The sequence below is a fragment of the Martes martes genome (assembly GCF_963455335.1).
Source record: "Martes martes genome assembly, chromosome: 4".
NCBI lineage: Eukaryota > Metazoa > Chordata > Mammalia > Carnivora > Mustelidae > Martes > Martes martes.
Window position 1 is genome coordinate 121,986,330 of NC_137891.1, and position 25,203 is coordinate 122,011,532.

The window sequence follows — 25,203 nt, forward strand, 5'->3', positions numbered from 1 at the left end:
CGGCCAATATTCCCTTCAGGGGTCAGTTCTTTTCATAGTCAGAGCCAGCCACAGCACTCATGTTGGCCCTCATCATGGGAGAGGCCCCAGGATTTCCCGGGATGCTATCCCACTGGGAGGACTGAGAACAAGTAGGAGAAAAACAAGCACAAGGAGGCGGTGTTAGCTTGTCTCTGAATTTCTTCATCTGCTTCTTTTCATCTTTCTTGCTTCCCTAACACACACACACACACACACACACACACACACACACACACCCGTCTGCTCTCCTCCACACAGAAAGACACGCATGCACCTCCCAAGTATCACTCTAGGCCTGGAATCCAAAGTCTTCTCTTATCTGAAGTTCACTGTGCACTTGCCCCTTAGCAGAGCTGGTGGACAGCTCAGTGGGCGTTTCTAGGGCTAGCGCACACATGCACACAATTGCCACACCACTAATACAGTTTTCCTTATTGTTATAACTGTTGGCAAAGGCAAAAGTCTGGGGAGCCTGACTGCCTGAAAAGCTTCATTATGCTGCAAGAATATATTTTTTTTCAAATGCAAGAATTTTTTTGATAGAATTTCAACAGGTCCTGTTGTCAACTTCACTGCGGTCAACTTCACTGCACGGTTTTTTTTAAAGTCATCCCCCCTCCCCTCCCTAATGGGCCCTCAAACTCACGAAGACATTCAGGTCCGTTGTTGAGTATCTGAATCTTTCCAAGTAACTAGCAGGTAGAATTACCAGGTAGTGGGCATGTTTGCTCGCAATCTGTCAGTCAGGATTGCAGTGGGGGTAGTTTTCATCTGAGTGGCCTCGAAACCACATCTAATTTAAAGTGTCAACAGAGAGTTTCTGTCTGTCTTTTGTTCTCCCTCCCAGGTTGTGAGTTCTCCGTTTCGGATTCAGGCTCAAAGTGAGACAGATATTTGGAACATGTGAATTTCAAGGAAAAAAATTCCCCAGAAACCCGAAATATGTAAAAGCATTTAGGCGTCATCCCTCTATCCGCATGATTTGGCTAGGTTATAGCAATTTACATATCCAAGCCAGATACACAGTGTCTGATAAATGCAAGAGGAACATTCAGCTTTTTACCAAGCAGAGAAGTTACACTTTGACAACTGGGTTGGGGGCAGGGAGTTGTGCGGATGAGGGTCTTTTAATGCTCGCTAACACTTGCCTAGTAATCTCAGTGGCTGCTACCACTGCTAGGCTTCTTGTTTTTAACTCATATCCGTTCTCGCTTAATTCCTTACTAAACTGCTTTCCAGTTCAAGACAGATTTGCCAAAGCAACAGAGCCTATATTGCATTCAGAACGTGCCTAGATTTACAGAGCCCCGGTTCAGGAACACATTTTTCCATTAGCAGAATCTGGTCTTGGCTCACTTAAAAGTTTTGTGACTGCTCTTAGGACCAGTCTTGGGGCAAGCTGCTGTGAGGTCCAGCTGATTGCTTTATTGTCATAAATGCCTTCCCTCTTTGAAGTCCCCTTGATTGGAGAAAATTATTCCATGTTTCATATTTAAAGACAGGATCGTGTTTTCTTCCTTCCTTTCTTTCTTTTCTTCTTCTTCTTCTTTTTTTTTTTTTCTGACTCACATACAGAACCAAGATGTTGGGTTCCAGAAGCCCATATGCTAATTCACAGATGGCTTTTAGGAATGATTTTTTTTTTTTTTTGTCATTTGAATCATTTAGGTAATGCACTTTATTTTTCCAATACAGGATTAAAAAAAAAAAAACATTCTAAACAGACATCAGTGTCATATGGTTCTGAACAATTTCTTCAGGTACTGCAATCAATGTGGTATAGTAATGTTAGTGAGTGAGACATAAATTTTACTATGAGGTTTTTCTTGGACTTTCTTTCTTAAAGATTTCATCTAAAGTTGAATTTTAAAATGCTGCTGATACAACAGCTGGTATTCAGCACTCGATTTGAATTTGTATCTAGTCAAGATTTAATAGATTCTCTTCCTAGGAAAAAGAAAAACGAGTATGGGGGAGAAAAAAAGAGTGATGTACTTGTAACCAGTACATTCCATTAACAATTTTAAACTTTAAGTAAGTATCATCACTTTTTTATTAGGGAGGAAATACAAGAGCATGCAGAGAAAAGTGTTTTCACGTGGCTTGTCAGAAGCATTCAATATCTATGTGGTTCTCATAGGTCATCATAGAAAGGACCAAACTTGAGGGGGGAGAAAAAACCACCAACAATACTGGCAACTTACCTCTATAACATTCAGATGATTAAAAACCCTATCTCTCCACCCCACCACTCTTATTAAGCAGCCGTCAGCAAATACAAGGTGATCCTTATAATATTTGGTATCAAGAACAGAAAAAGTATTAGAAGCCTCACGGTGATATAAGTAAGCTTCATTGCCTAAGTCCCACTCTGATGGGGGATTTCTGATAAATTCTGAGGCAGCCTGGAAGATGTGTCATGATGTCTAATCCCTGTAAACACCCAGAGCTCTTGGAAAGTGGATGTTTTAAAAGAGCAAATTGGAAAACACGCTGTTTTTGTCCTGAGCTTTTTCCTTCAGGGTCCACGCTGCCCCCAAATCCCTCCTTCTGCAAAATGGTAGGAGATGGGCAAGATGTGAATCTAGACATTTAAACAGGAATAGGAGAACAGGCACTAGGTGGATTCTCTGCAGCCGAAACAATAAAAATATGAGGATAACCTACCCAAGCTTGCCTTTCCCCAACTGAAACCCCGCAGCTCTAGCGTTTTCCTAAGAAGCCCTCCTTCCACAGAACGGGACCAGGGTCCCATGCCTGTCTGCCCGAGTCAAGGAAATGCGCTCTGGATTGGAGTAGGGGAGGGCCAGAGAATAAAAGTGGGGATATTGTCATAACGAAAGGAAAAAGAGCTGCCCCCTAAAGCGCCTCCCAAACCTGCTCGATGCTCCTGAGTTTTGGCCCCCACTTCTGGATTGTATAAATCTGTTCTCAGAGCGCGGCGCAGCGCCAGGCTCCATGGAGGCCAGGAGGTGCTCTCATGGCGCCCCGCGACACCCTTGGAATTGCACGCAGTTGTGAGGTCTGCGTCTCAGACATTTGGACAACTGCCATAGGGAAGGGAGGGAGGAAATTGGGCCAGTTTGCATTCTGTTACAGACCAGTCTTTTGGATGACAGAATTCTTTCCAATCAAAATGCCACGATTACTCCCTGCTGTGAGCTAATAGGGTGCTAATTAGCATATTTCATTTATTTACTTAACTGGGATAGAAACCATTGGGCACCTGGCCCACTTAGAATGGTTTCCTGGGGAAGCCATGAACCGCCGTTAAGTGCTACCTCCGTGCATTAAGGAAACCCAGTTCACAGAAGCACAATACCACCCTTCCTGCTCCCCTTGTCATTCTGTCCCTGGGGCGCCCCTCCCTCCTAACGCACACAGAGCACAGACTGGGGCTTGAGTCTAATCTGGTCTGACTTCACTAAGACTCTGGAACAAGAACTACAATCTCACGACCATTTCCAAAAGCTCATCTCTGTGGATGCTTTTTGGCAACCACACAGATCCCTCCGGACTCTCTCCTGCACCCATAATGACTCTTGAGCGTTCGCGGAATCTGAGGTCTTTCCTGATCTGTTTATCATTCCCTCAGATCGAGAGCTAAACTCACAAGCCAGTGAAGATGGCTGCTGGAGTCCAGGGCCCTCTCTGGACTATTACTTGGAAAATCTTAAAACACCTGTTCGCCACGTTTCCTTCCTTACTTAGGAAGAACTCCCTTTATAGTTCTCCTGCTGCCCTAGCGTGCTTTTACATTCCATGTCTGCCAGTCTCCCTAATGGTCTATTTTCAGTTTATTCAGGGTCAAGCCATGAGCAATGTGCAACGAAAACAAAGCAGCCCAGACCCACGAAGCAAAGAGAGGTGGATCCCAATCTCGAACGACTCCAAAAAGCAATCTCACACAGTAGGAACATCTCTCAACTCGGTAGAAGTAAGTATGCATAAAACACATATGTGGAAAGGTCTTGGGGTGTTTCTGCACAGACCTGTATTTACTAAGGACTCAGTTAATAGCCCTATGACCTGTCCTATTGTCCAGGCCTAAAAATCTTGGAGTTATAGTGTTTCCTCTTTCCCTAATCAGTCTCTGAGTCTCGTCTTTTCTATTCCTGACTGCTTCTCAGCCACACCCCTTCTGCGTTTCCATTGTCACTGCCTCGTTCAGCTTTAGGTCACTTGTCACTTAGACACTTTCTGCTCAAAACACTCCCCGTGGACTGAAGCATCAACCTCAGTGAGACCCTCAGGACCAGGAAAAATCCAAATATGCGTTTCAACAAGCCCCCTAGGTGAGCTGTGCGCACATCACCATTTAAGGATCACTGACGTCCTGGGGACTGCTCTGTAGCGTGCTTCCACCACCCACTTCCTTCTGTCAACATCCTCTCACTCCTTTCTGATGATGCCACTCGTCTGCTTCAAATTTTTCCATACCTCACTTCTATGTCAGGTTTTCTCTACTCGCTCATGGTGGAAAATGTTTCCAGTTCATTCTAGATGACCCCAGTCACTTCATGTTTTTCTTAGTCATTTCACGTTGAAACTCAGTTGGTCGTGATTTTGCCAGGCTTTACTTTTCACCTCACTTTTTCTGGCAGCAAGATTCCGAGGGAATGACACGGCTGATGGCATCACCTGGGAGTTAAGCGGCCGTTCAGTGGTGTCTGTCCCTGCTGGAGCAGGTCTTTGGGCATGTTCATTGCTGCATTGCTCAGCTGGTGCCCACTGAGCAGCCACATCCCCGTGTTTCTGTACTGTCCCTGCTTTTATGGTCTTTATTGCTTTCTCTTGTGGCACTTCTCTGTGACAACCAAGGAGTCTCATTTGGGCCAGCTGGCTTTCTCTCTTTTTCAGTTAATTTATGAACCCATCTTGTGGGATTGGAAAGACTTCAGTGCTTTTTTTTCATAGTTGAGAGAGATGCAGTGGGGCTGCCCAGATCCTCTGTAATCTAGATGCTTCCACAGCTGTCTCTATTATCCTCTAGCATTTGTGCCTGGGCACCTGAGGCTTTTTGTATCTATCTCTCAGCTCGTCCCACTTCTTCTGCCACCCAAAGCTTAACGCTATGCCTACTGGCAGGCTTACCAACTGAAATAGCAGATTTCTCCAAATGGTCAGTCTTTAGGGGACACTTTCTTCACCTTTCACCTACATCTTGGCTCACAATCAATCAATATTGATATTTTACCAGATACTTACAAAATGCTTTGTGGATCATGAAGCTCTTTAAAATTCCCCACCCCCTCCCTCAGCTAAGTCAATTCACACAGGACCCCTGTGAGGTAGGTAAGGTCGATATCCCAGGATATCATCCCCAGATGGAGAAACCTTATTTCAGAAATAACTTTCCTGGAATCACCTGATACCTCAAAAGTAGAGGGAAAAATAACCTTGAGGACTTTTGCCTCAGGACCTACCAATATTCCTGGCAATATACCATACAGAAAACTAATTTCTAGTTCTCCCACTCAGCTCACAAGGTTTTTATACAGATCGCTTAGACTCTGCATCCCTGCCAATCAGGTTGCAAAATGCTTATGAGAATGATACTTTCTGCCAGGTAATTATGATGTGCTGCGAGCCCCCTGGGAGAGAGAAAAACTGTAGGTAGCATTTGCATTTCTCAATTTCTCATATTTTGTCCAGAAATATCCTCCCACTTTATCTTTACACATTTTATTTCACCTCTTAGATATTAGGCAACCTGTCGGGAGAGGATTCTTTCCATTTTTTCTTTTACATCTTCATAGTAATTAGGGCAATATGGGGTAGACAGTTGGTACCTAATGAATGCATATCAAATTAATAAATAAAGAGAATCATGCTCCTGTATTTGCTGAACCATATGAAAGGCTCTATAGCTCTGTGAAGTTTGTGATATGTCTTGTTGCTTTATTCAAAAGTGTCTTAATTTTAATATTACAAGCTGTTTCTTAATTTAAACCACTGGCACTCAACTTCACAGTTCCAGCTGTATCTTGCTAGAGGGTAACATCAAGTGTTCTTGTTGAGGGCAACGTCCTTCCAGATGAAACGACTGAAAAGTTTCATGTATTTATTACTTGTGCATATACTATTTACTTATTTATTATATGCAACAATTTATTATGCTCTCATTCGGGAGCTTCTTAGTTCCGTCATTAACACATAACTTAATTAATCAATGAATTTACTTATTACCTCACTGATTTACTTCAATCTTTCCCAGAATGCTCCTTCTGGAAATCATACCTAATTTCTCCAGACCTGATTTGAAGTTTCCATCTCCATAAAGCTTAAAACCTTTTTTGTCGGTCTTAAAAAATGTGGCTCTCTATTTTAAAGAAAAATGACTATATTCTAGCATTTATAAACCTTTACTATTTTTCTAACCAGGTTTGTGTGTGTGTGTTTTTTTAAATATTTTATTTATTTGACAGACAGAGATCACAAGTAGGCAGAGAGGCAGGCAGAGAGAGAGGGGGAAGCAGGCTCCCTGCGGAGCAGAGAGCCCGATGCGGGGCTCGATCCCAGGGCCCTGGGATCATGACCTGAGCCGAAGGCAGAGGCTTTAACCCACTGAGCCACCCAGGCGTCCTGGTTTGTGTGTTTTTAAGATCAGAAATGGTATGTTGCTTCTTTTCGTGGCCTACAAAATACCATACATAATTGTCTACTAACTATTTGAATTTGGTTACCTGAAACAATAAGATATCCTAATTTTATTTTTGAATATGAGAAAGATTATTTCTTGCAGGAAATATGGTAACTATCAATTAATAAATTATAAATAAATAAATTGATAATTCATCATTATTATATATTGATAATAAAATTGATATTAAAATTAATTAATAAAATTAATCTACTAAAAGTAGATTAATATTTCAATCTACTTCTCCTTTTAAGATTTCATCCGAGCAACTGAGCTCTCCAAAAACATCAGTGAATATGCTATTTGCAAGAAAATTACAGGAAGAAGGAAAAGAAGAGTCTCTGATTTTTTTTTCCCTAGTGCCAGTGTGTTCTGGGCTTTAAGTGATAGAAAGAATTTATGCCTCACTCAAAGCTGTTGTTCACATAGTAATACAATTATTTATATACCTTTCATTAATGTGTCAATGTCTGATATTCATTCTGCCCCTCTGAGAGTCTACCTACCTACTTTCTAGAAAAAGAGTCATGGGGATCTTATGAAGTAGTCAGAGATAGCCTGACTGAAGCCCCAAATCAAGAAAATGTTCCCTATAGATAGAAAGCTACCCTTTAAACTAGACACTATTGGTTATGAAATACATAACCCTAATGAGTATACTTAAAAATTAGGCTGGGACTACATTTTCAGTGTTAGGGAACACATTGAAAACAGGTGAAACTGTCTGCTATATATTACAGAAATAAGATAAGACATGTTTAGGGCAAACAGGAGGCAAAATATTACAGCTATTGAGAGTACTGGACTAGCTCAAAGGTATAAAGGGGCTGGAGTTTTCCTGATTTACTCAGAGTTAATATCTGATGAAAAAAGGTATGAAGTTAGAGTCATATCCCTACATCTAGCAATCCGGGCTCCATACTTTCCAAAGGATAGAGTATTTAAGCTGGCCAAGATATCTCAGTGTATCTTGGTGTTATAGACTGAATGTTTGTGTCCCCCCAAATTTGTATGTTGAACCCCTTCCACCCATCCCCTGCACACACACAGTATATGGTGGCATTTGGAGGTGGGACCTTTGAGAGGTAATTAGGATGAGATAAAATCATGACGGTGAAGCCCCCCCCCCCCAATTAGAATTAGTGCCCTTTTAACAATCATGAAAACTTGCATCCCTCTGCTCTCTGCTGTGTGAGGATAGCATGAGAAGTCAGCAGTCTGTGACCCACAAGAGGGCTCTCACTAGAACTTGAACCATGCTGGCATCCTGATCTCAGACTTCCAGCCTCCAGAACCATGAGACATAAATTGCTACCATCTAACAACCAGCCAGTCTATAGTGCTTTGTTATAGCCGCCTGACTGGACTAAGACACTAGCACTTCCTTCCTGAGTACTCCCACTGTAGAATATGGTAAACAGAATATGAGGGGGATGTTCAGGGAAAAAAAGAAATTGTACTTGGAAGACCAAAAGCATTAGTGAAAACCCACATATATCCCTCCTCAGCTTCTTTCTGGGGCTTAGTGTTCCAAATGGATTTAGAGAAAAGCCAGACTATCTCCCGTGAAACATCCTATCCAAGAATTTCTGTTAAATGATGATCTGAGTCCTCGGCTAACCCAAGGATTTCCTAAGGGTCTTTCGAAGGACATGTTGTTTCCTACTGTATGTAATTTGAGGAAAGGGAGGGGTCATACAATTGTAAGCTATAGTTACTCTTAAAGGGAGTGTTGTGGTTTGAGGAGTGTGGTGAGCTCTAGAAGCCAAGGATGTGGTGGGGTTTGCTGTCTACAGGAACTGGGAAGTGGAGTTATTCTTCAAGGATCAGATTTATAATAATTGACTGTTAGTCTTAGGATGGGTAAATTAAAACTTGGGCAATTTTAAACAGTCCTCTTAGGAGCTTCGAGACCTTCTAGGAACTGCAATTGAATTTTCTGTAGCACAGCAGACCACAGAAGCAGGTAGTCTCTCCATTAAGCAAGGGTGGAAGTAGCAGTTTGGTGGAGATGAAATTTCTCTTGTAATCTTGTTTCCAACATAGGGTTTTCTCTAATATTTTGAGGTACCTGATGCTTGTGAAAGGAAAAAGGAAAAGTGTTCAAAAAATGATAGCTACTCTCCCATCAGCTGCTCCATCTGGAGGCACCTGTTATCCTTGGGCTTTGATAGTTAGGGGTAAGACTGAGTAGCAATGTTTTTTCTGTCTCTAGGTCATGATGGCCTGATCTACTAGTACCTAGAGTTTTAGCTTTTGGTAGCTGATGTACTAGCTCCTGAAGGCCTTCATAGCAAATCTGCATCTTTTATGTTCCTGGACCATTGGGCAAGGGAAGAAGAAGACTCTCCAGGAAAGTGGGCAGAATTCCCACCCTCCTTGGGGCTTGCCAGTCTATCATTGGCTATCTCTTGTGGGCAGACCACAAGATATATTGCTTAGTAATGCCAGGTGTCACTTGTCTGTGTGGCCAGAGAAAGACCTCTTCCCTCTCTCTGTTTCCTCTGTCTCATGGAAGGGCCAGTGTCAACTGCCTGCTACACACACACACACACACACACACACACCCTGACACTGCATACACTGCATTTAAACTGGGAAGTTTAGAATGACTAAAAACTTAAGGGCATTTACTGGCTTGAGTCACTTAAAGTGAATAAGTAGGATATGTTTTAAACAAGGCTGTTACATTGTGCATCAACCGTTTCACCAAACTCCTGGTTTTGTTGTTGCTGTTTTCCAAACTGCCAGCGTTGGCTTTCGCCCAAGACTGCTGACTCAAAGTGCTTTGATCAGCTCCCGAGGCACTGTGCCTTTTCTTCCACATCCAGCAGGAAGTGAAAACATCTCTCCTTTCCCAGAAGCCTTTGGAGCCATCTCCTGTTGTCTCACTGGTCCAGACTGGGTTATGTGCCCATCATTGAACTGATCACAATAGCCTGAGAGATGCGATTCACTGATAAGATTAGGCTAATCAGGACCTTTTATAAGTATTTAAACCACCGATCATTTTTGTTATTTTAAAATAAAATACATATTGATACTCAAACATTCTCTTCAGTTTAGAATAGTTGAATTATTCTGAATTAGAACACAAAAGAAATCTTAGTTTTCTACGAGTTCCATAAAATATTAAGTAAAGCATAAAAGACCAATTTGGTCAAATTATTTTGTAAAAAACATATTGTGAATGATGTTGGTTGAGACTACTTTCCCTGGGGATTTTGAAAAACACTTTATCAAATAGATGCCTGGTCCACCAGATGTGACCTATGTGAAATCCTACTTTGATGCTGGAGGACAAAACAGATCAAGTCTCAGAGATCCTTCCATCTCTACAATACAATGAAAATACATAATAAATATTCCGTATTCTTCCTACCACAAAACAAAAAGCCACACTCTTGAAACATCATGTCTTAATCTTACAAGCTACTGTCACAAAATACTACACACTGGGTAGCTTGTAAGCAATAGACATTTAGTTCTCACTGTTTGGGGAAGTCGTAGATGGAGGCGCCAACATGATCACGTTCTACTGAAGGCCCTTCTCCTGGTTCACAGCCAGTGCCTCTCGCTGTGTCCTTACAGGGTGGAGAAGCTTGGGTTCTCTCCTTAGCCTCTTTTACTGAGCACCAATCCCCCTCCTGAAGGCTTCCCCTGTATGGCCTGAGTGCCTCCCAAAGCTTCCACTTCCTAATACCATCATCTTTGGGAGTTAGGATTTTGACACATGAGTTTTGAGGGTACACATTCAGACTATAATAACACACAGCTTTTCTTTTATTAGATGACTTGACACTGTAGTCTAAGACAGTAGATAAAAGCAGGAGACAGGAATCTAGGTGAACAGACTTCTGATCTCTGCTCTGCTAGGCACTTGCTCGGTTACTTCGGTTAAATCATGTCACCACTCTTGGCCCGTTTCTGTAGCTATGAAATGTAGATAATAATACTTCTTTTTGTTTTTATACCTCAACAAGTTGCCATGAGGATCAAATACCATAGTGTAAACGTGCTCTCAAAACTGTAAAGGGGTTCCTGCATAAGATATTTTTATTACCATCATTAATAATTGACTTCTAAATTTGCCCCAAATAAATTTATAGTGTTGGTCAGGTTATTTAACATCTTTTACTATCATTTTCTCCTTACCCAGATTGATCTCTAATAGCTCTTCCCACTCAGCTTTGGGATCTTTTAATTCTATTTTTTTTTTCCTAGTAGCCATTGAATATTACTTGCCCACTGGACAGAATGAAGAGGGCATGGCTGGTTTATAATAGCCAGCTTTGGCCAGTACTGCTGAAGGACAACTACAGCCATATCTCTGATGGAGTTTCTTGGAATTTTAATGATGATAATTACAACCAATGTAGAGTATTTGTTTGGTGCCCTGAGTTGGTTTATTTTTCACATGCAGGCTTGGGTGTGCCTAAGTTCATCAGTTAGTTTGTGGACATACTTGCTGAGGAACAGTGGATACAACTCAGAGAACTGATGAGTAAGCCGACGACATTTAATTTAGTGGCAATTTCAGGCACAGAACTCACATGTCTTGATCTTTATGGGACAGGAGTTGTAGTTATCATATTTTTAGTTTTAAAGAAATAGCGACTTTTTGTGAAAATGGCCTCCAAATCTAATGTGGAAGGGTTGCCTTTGTTGGTGGGAAGTTTTGAACTATTTAGATGGACAAGAAAGTGAAAAAAAACAGTTACGAGATTTAGGACCTTGAAACTGAACCATTAGGTTTGGGAATGAAAGAAATGCTACATGAGAATCTTGACTGTGCGTTCATTCGAGACAGAGCTCTTACCTGTTAATGCCTTCAACTGTAAGTATGGATTCCTTTGGCAGAGATGATGGTGATGATGACAGCTACTCCCTCACAATACCAGCAAACCCTTGTTACTTGCTTGTTTTCCTCTGGGCCCTAATCTAATTATGTGCATTCTCTCCATTGATCCTAACTCTAATTTCATGCAATGGGTAGTGTGATTATTTTCTCTTTGAGCATGAGGAAGAGGAGGTAAAGGGTGGTTAATTAACTGGATCAAAAACACAGAGCAAAGAAATGGGCAGAGCTGGGATTCAAGCCCAGATGCCACTGAGAGCACACTTACCCAGGTGGGCATATCACTTAATGCCACCAACAGGAACAACTAACTCTACTGCTGTTTTTACAGTTCTAGGCATGTAATTTGTTAACTTATTTGATTCTCCTTGCAGCCCTGTGCAGTAGGTACCATCACCCTTACCAGTAATCATATAGATGTGAAAACTAACGGCCAGCGAGGGTGAGCTCCAGAGTTTGTGCTGTTGCTATCAGACATAACAAAATAATACAAAACAGTGATGGAAACAACTTAAAAATAATAGCAACAAGTACATGTTGAGAGATTTTTACAAGCCAGCTGCAAAATGCTTTGTAAGCATTATATGATACTAGGTGTGTGAATAGTTCCTTTTTTTTTTTTTTTTTTAATAGGCTCTACCCCCATCATGGGGCTCAAACTCATGACCATTGAGTCTTTAAGTTGAGACCAGGAGTTGGATGCTCAACCGACTAAGTCACTCAGGCATCCCAGGTGTAAATAGTTTTTAATCCCCATTTACACAGGATAAAATCAAGACTTAAAAAAAAATTAAGAAATTGTCCATAATCTCATAATCTCATAATTTTGAAAACTGGGAATCAAGATTTTGCAGACTGACTCCAAAGCCCATAATTTGAACAGTATTTTGAACCATGTTCAGTTCTGGATTTGGAACAGGGCATTATGAAATGTTGGTTATAACCATGACATTTGTTCATTTATTAAGGCAACAAATATTTGTCAGAACTCATGTATTGTGTACCAAGTGGTATGTCCCCATGGCTTCCAGGTGGCTTATAAAATAGTGCACAATATTTCCTTAACCACAGAAGGATGAAGAAATGGTGGCAAAGATTTTTTTTTTTAAATTTTTAAAGACTTTATTTATTTGACAGACAGAGATCACAATTAGGCAGAGAGGCAGGCAGAGAGAGGAAGGGAAGCAGGCTTCCCACTGAGCAGAGAGCCTGATGTGGGGAGAGCCTGATGTGGGGCTCGATCCCAGGACCCCGGGATCATGACCTGAGCTGAAGGCAGAGGCTTTAACCCACTGAGCCACCCAGGCACCCCTGTGGCAAAGATGTTTAATCAAAGGCAGAGGTAGATCATTCTAAGGCTTGATTCCAGAAAATATTTAAATTAACTGATTTTATTTTAAAACTTTTAGCAGCAGCAAAAAACTCACAAATATATAAATAAAAACTGATCAGTGTAACTTAAGTTCAAATCCTTCCATAAAGAGTCTCCCTTACCCCCTTATTGCAATAACTAAGTTGCTAAATCAAATGAAATTACCTAGTGCAGCATTTTGAAAGCACATGGAATAGGTTCTCCCACTATCTTGCTTGCAAAGTGAGAGCTGATTGGATAAGGCCTTGGTCTTTGTGGTGAGAAACTCGGTGGGAGCCCTGAGTGATAAGAACGATAGAGCCAGTCACTTCATGACTAGGAGAGGTCACGGGCATCCTAGCCAAAGGGCCTTTGCATGATCAATCTTATCCTCCCTTCTCCTGTTGACCTTTTATTTACTTCTGATGTTTTCTACCTGTTTGAATGCCCTGGATTTTTCGTTTCAAGGAAACTGACTTCTTGGCAGCCATTTTCCCATTTAGTCTGGATGAATAAGTCTAATTGTCTTTTTCTTCTGAAAAATTGTTTTAAAGATTTTTTATTTATTTATTATCAGAGAGAGAGCACAAGCAGGCAGAGTCTCAGGCAGAGGCAGAGAGAGAAAGCAGGCTCCCTGCTGGACAAGGAGCCTGATGCAGGACTCGATCCCAGCACCCTGGGATCATGACCTGAGCCGAAGGCAGTGGCTTAACCGACTGAGCCACCCAGGCGACCCTTTCTTCTGAATTTTAAGAACAAAAATATTTCCTGATTGTGCACTTGATGTGAATATACATGTTTGATTAAACATTTGTTAACTAACCGGCTGGCAGAGATAGGGCTACCTGGCTAAGGGTGTGTATCTATCTACCTTCCTCTCAATTTCAAGAATGTGGCATTTCCACAGTACAATAGTGTCTTCCAAATAGTAGGTTTTCAATATATACTTGCTGATTTGGAATTTAAAATTTTTAACTGGCATATAATTAACATACAATGAAATTCACACATCTCAGTTATGCATTTGATGAGGTCTGCCGATTCTTTCTAACCTATAAGTGCTGCTCCCCCCCAAAACAGAATGTTTTCATCACCGTGAAAGTTTGCTCAAGTCTCTTCATCAAGTCCACTCCCATGTTTGAATTCAACCACTTCCTACTTCCATTGCCTGTTATTAGAATTCTGGGCCAATAAAAACATGCAGTGTATTTCTGCATCGGGACTGTTTTCCACATCTTAATGTTTTTGAGTTTCCTTTGCGTTGTTGCTTGCTTTTGTACTTCACTATTTTATTCCTGAGTAGCATTCCATTCTAGGAATATAATTCCATTTGTTTTACTGATGGATAACAAATGGATGTTTCCAGGTTTTGACCCATTGACAGTCTAGTACAATTGTCTGTGTGGATAATTTTTATTTCCTCTTGGCAAAAACCTAGGATGGAATTTCAAGTTTGCAAAGAATGTATATTTAACTTTACAGGACCTTGCCACACGGTTCTTCAAAGCCGTTGTGCCATTTTACATGTCCACCACTGTGAGAGTTCCACTTGCTCCACATCCTTACCCATATTTGGCGTTTTCAATATTTTAAATTTTCTTCGTTATGGTGGGTGTGAAGTGGCATCGGATTGTGGATTTAATTTGCATTTCCCCGATATTGAATACTGAATGGTGTTTTAGACCATTTGTTTATATTCTTTTGTAAAGTATCCCAGGATTTCGGTCTTTTAAAATTTAATTGTTCTTTTTTTTTTTTTTAAAGATTTTCTTTATTCATTTGAGAGAGAGATAGAGATAGTGAGAGAGAGAGAGAGCATGAGCAGGGAGGAGAGGGAGAAGCAGGCTGCCTACTGAGCAGGGAGCCCAACACAGGTTTATCCAATGACCCTGGGATCATGACCTGAGCCAAAGGCAGACACTTAACTGACTGAGCCACACAGGTGCCCAAATTTAGTTGTCTTTTTATTCTTGAGTTGTAGGACTTGTTTATGTATTCTTAATATATGTGCATATTTACATGGCCTTTCAAATATACAGACAATATACATATATGTTTAAAGATATTTTTCCTAGTTTGTGGTTTTCCCATTCATTTCCTTAACGGCATCTTTGGATAAGCAGAAAAGTGTCATTTTGATGAAGTCTAATTTATCAAATTTTTCTTTTATGGTTATTGCTTTTTGTGTCCTGTCCAAGATATCTTTGCCTAGCTCAAGGTTGCAAAAACATGCTCTTGTGTCTATATTTTCTTTTAGAAGTGTCACGGTTCTGGGTTTTTGTTTGTTTGTTTAGGTCTATGATCCATTTAGATTAACTTTTGTGTATGGAGTGAAATAGGGACTCAAGTCTGTTATTAGTTTTTCACATAGCTATCTGGTTGTTCCAGCACCATTTGTTAAAAAGATTTCTTTTCCCCATTAGTCTGGTACTGTGGTGCAAAAATTGATTGACCTTCTATATGAGGGTCTATTTCTTGACTGACTTTTCCATTGCTTTAATATCCTATGCTAAGTAGCGCAGTGTCTTGATAATTGTGGTTCATAATAATTCTTGGAATCGAGTAATACAGGTCCTCCAGGTTATTCTTCTTTTCAAGATATATTTTGTTATTCTAGATCTAATATATCCCATCTAAGATTTAGGATTAACTTGCCAATTGCTTCAAAAAAGCTTGCTGGAATTTTGATAGGGATTGCATTGGGTAGACAATATAGGTAAACATGGGAAAATGGACAAAGAAACATTATTGACTCTTCCAATCCATGAATATGATGTATCTCTCCATCTATGTACATCGTTAATAACTTTTCTCAGCTGTGTTTCATAGTATCTGGTATAACATTTTTGCACATTTTCATTAAATATTTTCCTAGATATTTTATATTTTTGGTAGTATTGTATATTGCATTTTCATGCTCCAATTGCTCTTTGCTAGTATATAGAAATGAAATTGATTTTTAATATTGACCTTGTATTCTGTAACCATACCAAATTCACTTATCAGTTGTCATTTTTTGTGGATTCATGGGGTTCTATAGGTACACAATCGTATTATCTATAACTAATTCCAGTTTTACTATTTTTTTCAATAGTTATATCTTTTATGTATTTGTCTTCCTTTATTGCACTAGTTAGAGCTTCTCATGTAATGTTAAAAAGTAGTAGTGAAAACAGTCATATTTGCCTTATCTTCAGTCTTAACCTTTAACCATTAAATAATGACATTAGCTATGGATTTTTTCTTACATACCTTTATCAGGGTGAGGAAATTCCCTATTATTCTTAGCTTGCTGAGAGTTTTTATCATAGATCAGCATTGCCAATTTTTTTTTTTCTGCTTCTACTTAGATGATCTTTCCCCAACATTTCTTCTGCTGTGAATTACATTGATTGATTTTCAAATGTTGACCCAAACTTTCATTCCTGGAATAAACCCATTTGGTCACGGTGTGTTTTCTCTTTTATGTATTTCTGGATTTAATTTGCTTGTATTTTGTTAAAGATTTTTATATCCATCTTCAAGAAATGTATTTGTAATTTTCTTCTCTTATAAAAACTTTGTCAGATCTTGATTTCAAGGTTATGTTGGCCTCATAAAATCCTCTTCTGTATGCTGAAATAAGTTTTTGTAGGATTAGTATTATTTCTTCCTTAGTTGTTTGGTAAGATGCACCACTGAAGTCTTCTGGGCCTGAAGTTTTGAAGTGAGAACATTATTGCACATTCAATAAAAAATGAATTGTATTTATTTATTGCTGGGATAGCTTTCTAAGAGATAGAACAGGACATCTTGGGCATGTCTCTCCTTCCCCTACCCTGTGCTGCCTCCAAGGAGAATTTTAACACCTCCTATATCCCTGAAGTACCCTGACTCCAACTGATCCCTTGTCCTCCTCATGAATTGTTTTCATCCCCCTCCATACTGGAGCAGTCACCCTGTGGCCTGAGTAAATGGATCGATCGGACTGAGAAAGGACAGTGTTTACTGTTACAACAGGGACAGGTGAGGGGCGCCTGGGTGGCTCAGTCAGTGAAGCATTAGACTCTTGGTTTCAGTTCAGGTTATGATCTCAGGGTTGCAGGATCAAGCCCCCAGTCGGTCTCTGCCCTCAATGTGGAGTCTGCTTGAGATTCTCTCTCCCCCTCCCTCTGCCCCTCCCGCTCATTCTCTCTCTCTGAAATAAATACACCTTTATAAATAAATAAATAAATAAATAAATAAATAAATAAAATGGGAATAGGTGGGAAAAGGTGGCCAGTGGGAGGAATCTCGGGGACAATGTACCCTATTCTCATTGAGGCCTTTCCTCCAGGTAACTAATTACCACAGACTTAGCAGCTTTACAACAGATATTTATTACCTCACACTTTCTGTGAGTCAGGAAGACAGTCATGGCTTAGCCGAATTCTTTCCCTCAGAGTTTCTCAAAAGGGTGCAGTTGAGGTGTTGAACAGGACTGAGGTCTCATCTGTGGCTCAACCAGAGAAAGATCTACTTCCAAGCTTATCCGGGTATGGATGGGATTTAGTTCCTTTCAGGAAATATGGGCCTCAGTTCTTTTGCTGACTGTTGGTTGGAGGCTCTTCTCAGTTTCTTGTCATGTGGGCCTCTCTACGTGGCAATTTCACTAAGTCAGCAAAGGAGAATGTGTGTAGAGAGTCTGCTGGCACAACAGGGGTCGCAATCTCATGTAACACAGTCGTGGAAGTGACATCCCCTCTACTTTGCCTTACGTTATTATTAGAAGCAAGTCAGGTCCAACCCACTCTGAAGGGAAGGCAATTACACAAGGACATGAATACTAGGAGGTGGGATAATTGTTAGGTAATTATTAGAATCTGTCTACTACATATGGAGCCATTTCAGATTTTCCATTTATTCCTATATCAATTTTGTTAAGTTGTGTTTTTCAAGGAATTTTTCATTTCGTCTAAATTGTCAAATTTTTTGGCATAGCATTAGTCATAGTATCCTCTTATCTTTTTAAATACCTGTCAAGTGATATCCTTTTTTTATTCTTGATATTAACTATTTGCATTTTCTCTCATTTCTTTTCTTGATTGGTCTTCTGAAGGATTTATCAATTTTACAAATCCTTTCCAGGAACCAACTTTTGACTTCGTTGATTTTTTTTTAATGTTTTATCTGATTTCCTAACTTACTGTATTGTTTTCTCTATTTACTTTCTCTATTCTCTATTTACTTTCTTCTTTTTTTTTTTCGTTTTTTTTTTTTCTATTTACTTTTGGTTTAATATGATTTTGTTTTTCTAGCTTCTTTAAGTAGAAGCTTGGATCCTGATTTTTAATTATTTTTTATTTTTTAATAGATAAACAAGGTTTTCAAAACAATGTAATTGTGTCAATACATTCCTAGGGCTCCCGGCAAGGCTTTGGAAAGGGCCTATGATTGAGAAGCTGAAGCTTCCTCAGGCTTGCAATAATCCACTTCTTCTATTACTGCCTTTCATTTATTTTGAGATGCACATCCCACCCCACCCCCCAACGCCATTTTTAACATCTCTGGAAATGGAACATATGCTATAAGCTGAGGCATCTTGTAATTATTGTCAGCCAGGCAGAAGTCACGGCACAGTCATTGTTGCCTACGTGTGTGCATGACCTTGGGGAGGGCTGGCTGTTTCCACTGTCATCATTTCCGCTGAGCTGTATGCAGTTTTGGTACCTACGTTGAGTTTCAGTGGTAAATACTGTAAAAATGATTATGTTATGATTCAGTGCTGAAACCAAAAGAGAGCATGTGTTCAGAAAAGCGAGAAAAGCCAGTAAAGTGTAGTGTTAGTGAAGCAAATGTTGTAGGAGGACTGCTCATAATTTGGATGTTTTCCTGTAAAGCAACAACCAATTTATTTCATTGTGTTTTCCCCTTTATGTATGCATAATAGTAATATTGGAGAAAAGCTCTGTCTAACTCATAACTAAAACAAAAATTTTAAGTGATAAGAAGGCAATGAGCCATTGTTTAATTGGTAGTGCTTTCTTTTGTCTGCTGTGTCTTAGAGTTGATGGTGACTCCAACTGATAAAATATTAGGTAGTTCATTTAATTCCCACATAAATGTCCATGAAGGGACCAACTATTATTATCCATTTTTAGAGGTGAGTAAATTGAAGCATGGGTGTTAACTTGTTCAAGGTCACAACTAGTAGGTGGCAGATCTGGGATTAGAATTTTGGAGTGTGGGGCTTAGGTCGATGCTCTTTACCACGCCTTATATTGCCGTGTACATGAGGGAACGGGAGAAGCAGTTTCTCTTTTGCGTTTCTCATCAATTAAAAATATTAGATTTTCTGGACAACTGTGGCCTTGTCCCTCCCCTACTGAGCACTCTTCATTAGTTCACCACCCATGGATAAAACCTAAACTTCTGAAAATTCAAAGCCTTCCCTGATCTAGCCTCAGCCAACTCTTGCTTGACACACTCTCTAGCCACACGGAACTATTGCTTCGTGTGTCCATACCAAGGGCGTTTTTCATCCGGCCTAACATTTAATTGATCTTCCTTTTACTCTTACAAGCCTTTAGCTAGTTTTTGCTTATCTGAAGTTATTCATGTTAACGCCTTGTGTAAAAAAAAGTTGATCCAGGAGGTGTAACAGCTCTCGTTTGAAAGGCCTGGCAACAAATGGTCCCTGGTTTGCATCTGGAAATGTGGATTTTAGGAGGGCTCCAACCATTCCTGGAGCTGATAACTATGCCAATAATATGGTTTATGCTGAGCACCTGCTCTCCTTCTGAGAGTCTGGAATGCTAGTATGTTCTAGGTAAAGGATGCCTCCGTGACTATCCCCCAGTAAAAATCCTGGGTTCTATGTCTCTAACAAGCTTCCCTGGTTGGCAACATTTCACATGTGTTGGCACAACTCTTCTGGGAGATTTAGGTGGATCCTGTGTGACTCGGTTGGGAGAAGACTCGTGGAATCTTATTTATGGTTTCTCCTAACCACCATGCACATTTTACCCTTGCCACTTTCTCTTTGTATCCTTTCCCTGCAAGAGATCATAGCTGTGAGTATATGCTGAGTCCATATGTCCTCCTAGAGAACCATAAAGCCTGAGGGTAGCCTTGGGGACCCCAGTGCAATCCCTGTGCTCGAAATCCCTGCCCATGCCCTTCCCCTTCCCTCTTTACCTGGATAACTTTTTCCATGGAGCTGCTTCTGAAACTCCCCCTCATCTCCCTGCTGTATTTTGTATTCTTCCTTGGAACTACTGTAGTATCCTGTGGCTGTGTCTATTATTATACTTATCATATCATTTTATAACTATAGGGACATTGCCTTCAGGGCAATTTTAACACTATAGGGAAACCCTTTGGGGTTCTTGAGAGCGCAAACCGGGTTATATTCATCTTCATATCTGCACATCTGTCACACCGTGGTAGTCGATTAATATTTATTGAATAAATGAATGCTGTGGCCAATCTGGGATGTCTTCTGATTGCAGGTAACATCTGTAATAAAAATAGTTGAGACAGAAGTTTGGAAGGCACTTCGAGAATATATATTTTTTTCTTTTTGCACATCTTTACCTACAGAGTTAGTTATTAAATTGTTTCCTCATTCAATAGACACTTAGAAATCATGTGTCTTTTATGTTAGACGGAGTTCAAGGGTATTTAAAAAGAAAGGAAAAAGATGAGAAGTCTGAGTTGATGTTAAGAAAATTAGGAGAGGAGCGCCTGGGTGGCTCTCTTGGTTAAGGCACTGCCTTCGGCTCAGGTCATGATCCTGGAGTCCTGGGATGGAGTCCCACATCAGGCTCCCAGCTTCGCGGGGAGTCTGCTTCTCCCTCTGACCCTCTCCCCTCTCATGCTCTCTCTTTCTCTCTCAAATAAATACGTAAATAAAATCTTTAAAAAAAGGAAAATTAGGAGAATTAAATGTAGGCCACAGCTTTGTCCTCTGCAAAATGGTGTTAAGGGTACTGTTCCAAATCCACGGTCACGACAAGAAAGTAGCCTAGGGTGATGCTCTGAGAGAAGGTACAAGGTCATTCCACGTATTTATCAGTAGCTTGTGCTTCATTAGTTCCAATGAAAATACATCTATCTTCTTGTGTGGATTCCCCATTGGCTGGAAACTGATATTCTTGTTCTGGGACAATTCATTTCTTGATACCTTCATAAAGGTGGTATTTAGATTTATTTTTTCCCTTCATTCATTGTTTGCTAATGCCTTACTTTCCCCTCCCACAGTTATATAATCACCTTGCTATTTTTAATACTGCTTTTCTGACAAAGCCAAGTCTAAGCTTTAACAGATACATTTCATATCTTGGAAGTTGCCCCAATGATTCACTCTGCTATGAACTGAATATATTATACATTTTTTGATTGTTCTTACTCTTAAAAAAGATATTGGGTTTCCTGAGATGTGATTTTTCAAGTTAAAATTAGAACTAGGAAAAGATACCCTCCTTGGGGGGGTTGGGGGGGGATCGTGTGTAGCCAGGAGTGGAAGTGGTTGGTAACACAGGACAGAAATAGTGTCAGCTAAGCTCAGCCAATGTTGTAATTACATCTTGTATTTTTCATTCACAATATGGATGGATACGTGGTAACGCTGGGTGTGGAATTCATCAATTTCTGCATCGTTCAGTTTGTTAGGACTTAAACTGATGGCGGTCTGTCCAAAGCACCCCTTATACGTACCCTTCCCGGATGTTAATGACCATTATCCCGTCAAGGAGAAAATAGTGCTTGGGACCCTGCTTTTGGCCGCATGAGGCTCATGGAATTAAATCCCTCTAGATAAACGCTTCGTCCTTCTCCTCCTTTTGGCTTCTACACCAGTGTTGCCTAAATCATATACCATTTAAAAAATTATGACACATGATGTATGAGGATATTATGGATTATTTGTTTCAACATAAGGAAAAGCAGATTATTTCATAATAGTCCAAATCGCGGCCAAATAATTCAGATGTAAACTTGTAGAAACTCCGGAGAAAATCTTTTAAAAAACATTATTTGAATTTTGGTATTGCTCAAGCCTTCCTTAATTTTTACCAAGATAAAGAGTTTATGTCTAAGTCAAGTCTATCATCCACAGGACACAGGAAAATCCACAGAGGCTAAGTAATAAAACTGCGGTTGGCAATGAATCGGCAGCCTCACTCCCAAACGTGCTTGCTCTGACGCTCTGTCCTTCTCCCTCTCTCGCTGAAATAGACCATAGACTCTTGAAATGATCTGTTTTCTAATCAGAGGCTTTTCCCCCTCTTTAAAAATATCAAGTCAGCAGACTTTTGGTGACGCTTTAATTTTAAATTTTTAAATGTAAGGTTTTCCTTTTTTTTGCTGGATTCATGCACTGGCCCGCATTTTAGTTTTGCGATTCTATTTACCGCTATTGAAAGATCTCTAAATGGTATATAGCTTAGTATAATCCTTCTCAGAGATATTTATTCTGATAGAGTTTTCACTGCTTACCTTTGTACTCTTTCATAAATCCTGTCTTCAAGATGTTTTCTTTATAAAAGAAACAACTTCCTAAAATTCTGATATGGCCACATAAAATTACAGTTTCACATGGGAACGAGAGCTGAGCCAGACTTAGCTATTGAATGGTGACGCTAATACAGCATAATAGACGAGTGATGCCATCAGTCTGCTTCCTCACTTCTACTGTTTCTTTTCACTTGTGATTGCTCAACTCGGTCCAGAAGCAGGAACAAAGCCCTATTGTATTAGCATAGTTTCTCTCCTGCAGGAAAACAGCTAAACGTTCAACATCTTAGTACAAAAAATAACTATTGGAAGAACAAAAGAATCAAAATGAGAATCTCTAACTCATGCTCGAAGAAATATTTCAGCAATGAAGTTCAAGCTGTATTATTAGTAGGAAGCTGATGTCTTTCCAACCCTAAACACTGGTCTGTGAATTAGAAGAGGTAAAGACTATTCTAATTATTATTGCCCCCCTGCCCCAAGATTTCTCATCCCCGCCCTTACATTTCTGATTTCTTATGAGAATTCCAGCCCTCTGAGGTAGGCAGGCTGTGGGCACTGACAGCCCTGGGAAACTGAGCAGCGTCTGAACACACAATGATTGATCCTTGCTCTAATTGAGATGGCTTGGAACGAAAAGTTACTGTATGCGAAAGATGACTTATTTTCAAACAACAACCTGAACAGTCATATTTTCAAGAATACTCGGGCTTGGTAATCATCATTTTTCTACGATTGCAATATATTTGTAAGTGTTGAAAAAAAAAAGACAGCACTGGCAAAAGCCTAATTGAAATGTAAAGATATGCGTCTGTTATTAGGGTAGTCAAGTTATTATTTTTCACCGCTTGTTTTATTAACATACATCTTAGGTTACATGTTGCTTTAATCTTCTTTATTAAGATGAGCTGAAAGGTCCTGTCATTATTTGTCGTTTCGACGCTTCAGGTTCCACGTTTTGTTCTGAATTTTCTATGCCAACTTCTTTTGACGTGAAAGTGAAATATTGTTGTTTGGGTAGATGTGCGAATGGGTCTAGGGTGGGTGTTTTGTATAAAAACAATCACAGAAAATCAGTTGTGTGAGCAAATTCTGTCTTCAGGCAAAATAACACTTTTGCTGCAAATGCCATCCCACTGCAAATGTTCTCTGATCATCGCTTTCTCTGGGCTAATGTGATCCTTTCTCATCGCTTCCCCTCCCTGCCATGCCCCCCAACTCCAATAAAACTGGAAATACTATGGTGCAAATGGAGAAACGCACATACTTCTCCTTTCCAGAGGCGCTTTTATCGAAAAGGGAATACACCACAAACTGTTTTACCACTTTGACTCGGCTTCGGCGAAGAAGAAAGAGTAACTTCTCGGTTTGCAGCTGATCTGTGCTTTGGCGGTTCACTGGGGCATCATGGTTATAAATGTGTTAGAGGATCCCGGGAGCCTTGCACGATTTTATACTCTTTTTCATAAATAAGTAAAAACGCATCGGAAGGCATTCGTACTTCCCAAGGAAGGCACAATTAAAGAAAGCGGAGAAAAAACGAGACCTAGGATATGGACTCTGCTTTCCACCCTGGGAAGGCAAACGCATTCACTTTTCCTTGTTGTTGTTTGCTTTTGCTTTTCTCAGTCCTCTGATTGAGTAATGACAATAGTTCAGTAGGAAAGCGCACAGAAAGGAAATAATGCCCCAGAGCACATCAGTAGTAAAAGTAATTAGTTCATTGTTAACATCAGGGTGCAGTTAACAAGCACACAGGCCCTGCTTTCTGGCTAAGCTGCCACATACTAGGGGAGTCAACTCCAAAGTAAAAATGATTTTGTGCGGAAGGAAGGAGAGCGGGGGATTATAAGCTCGGAAAAGACTAAATTTGGGGGTCGGGGGTGTTTTTCAAAAGCATAACCGGAATCTGCAAATGCAGCCTCGCCTCCCGGATCTGGTCATTATGCATCACATGTGTATTCAGAGCATGTCTGCTTAGGAGAAACACAGAGACACCAAGAGAAAGAGAGGTAGTGAGCGAGCACAAGCCAGCGAGCGCGGGAGACGGAGCGAAAACCATTATTATACACAGCACCTAGGGAACACGAGATCTAATTGGAGAATCAATAACTGAAACCCCATTTTAAATATTCTGCTCTATTAATTCTTTAGGTTAATAAAAACTGCCCGCATGATGATATTTTAGGATATAGATATTCAGAGTTGGATTACTTTTGACAAGAGCGTAAGGAATCTATTCAAAGCTGATTTTCCCCCCTTTTGTTCACTGAGGACCTGCAGAATCTAAGATAAAAATGGCAGTTGTCCTGAGGGCACCCTGAGGCATGTCATTAAAATCGGAATTTGATCCTCTTTTCATGGTTACTTGGGACAATCAACACAGGAAACCTGAAAACTCATCAGTTTTCCAAAATATGACATGCCCTTGACTTTGTCAGGATTGCTGCCATAGAGCAGCCCTGGCTATTTCAAAATCCCTTTAGATGTCACTCTGTCTTCAAGAATGCACGCCGCAGAGCTGGGGCGAGAGATGAGACGCGGTGCTTCCTCTTGGCGCCTTCCCCCCGTGGAAGCACTTGCTTCCCTGCTTCCCATCAAAGACAAATTCCATCTCAGTCTTCCAGCAAAAGGCCTGGGCTTTGAAAGAAACAGAGTAATTTACTAATCGCAGTTAAGGTCAATCCGAGAAGTGTTTTCAGTGTACCCACCCGTTCGGGCATTCCAGGTAATGGGTGACTTTGGTTTTTACAGTTGCAGCGCGTGGTAGATCACGGGACCACAGAGAATCTCGGAGATGACTCCTTGCCATGTAAGATTTACAAGGCTTATTGTTGGCCGTTTGGTTTTGTTTCT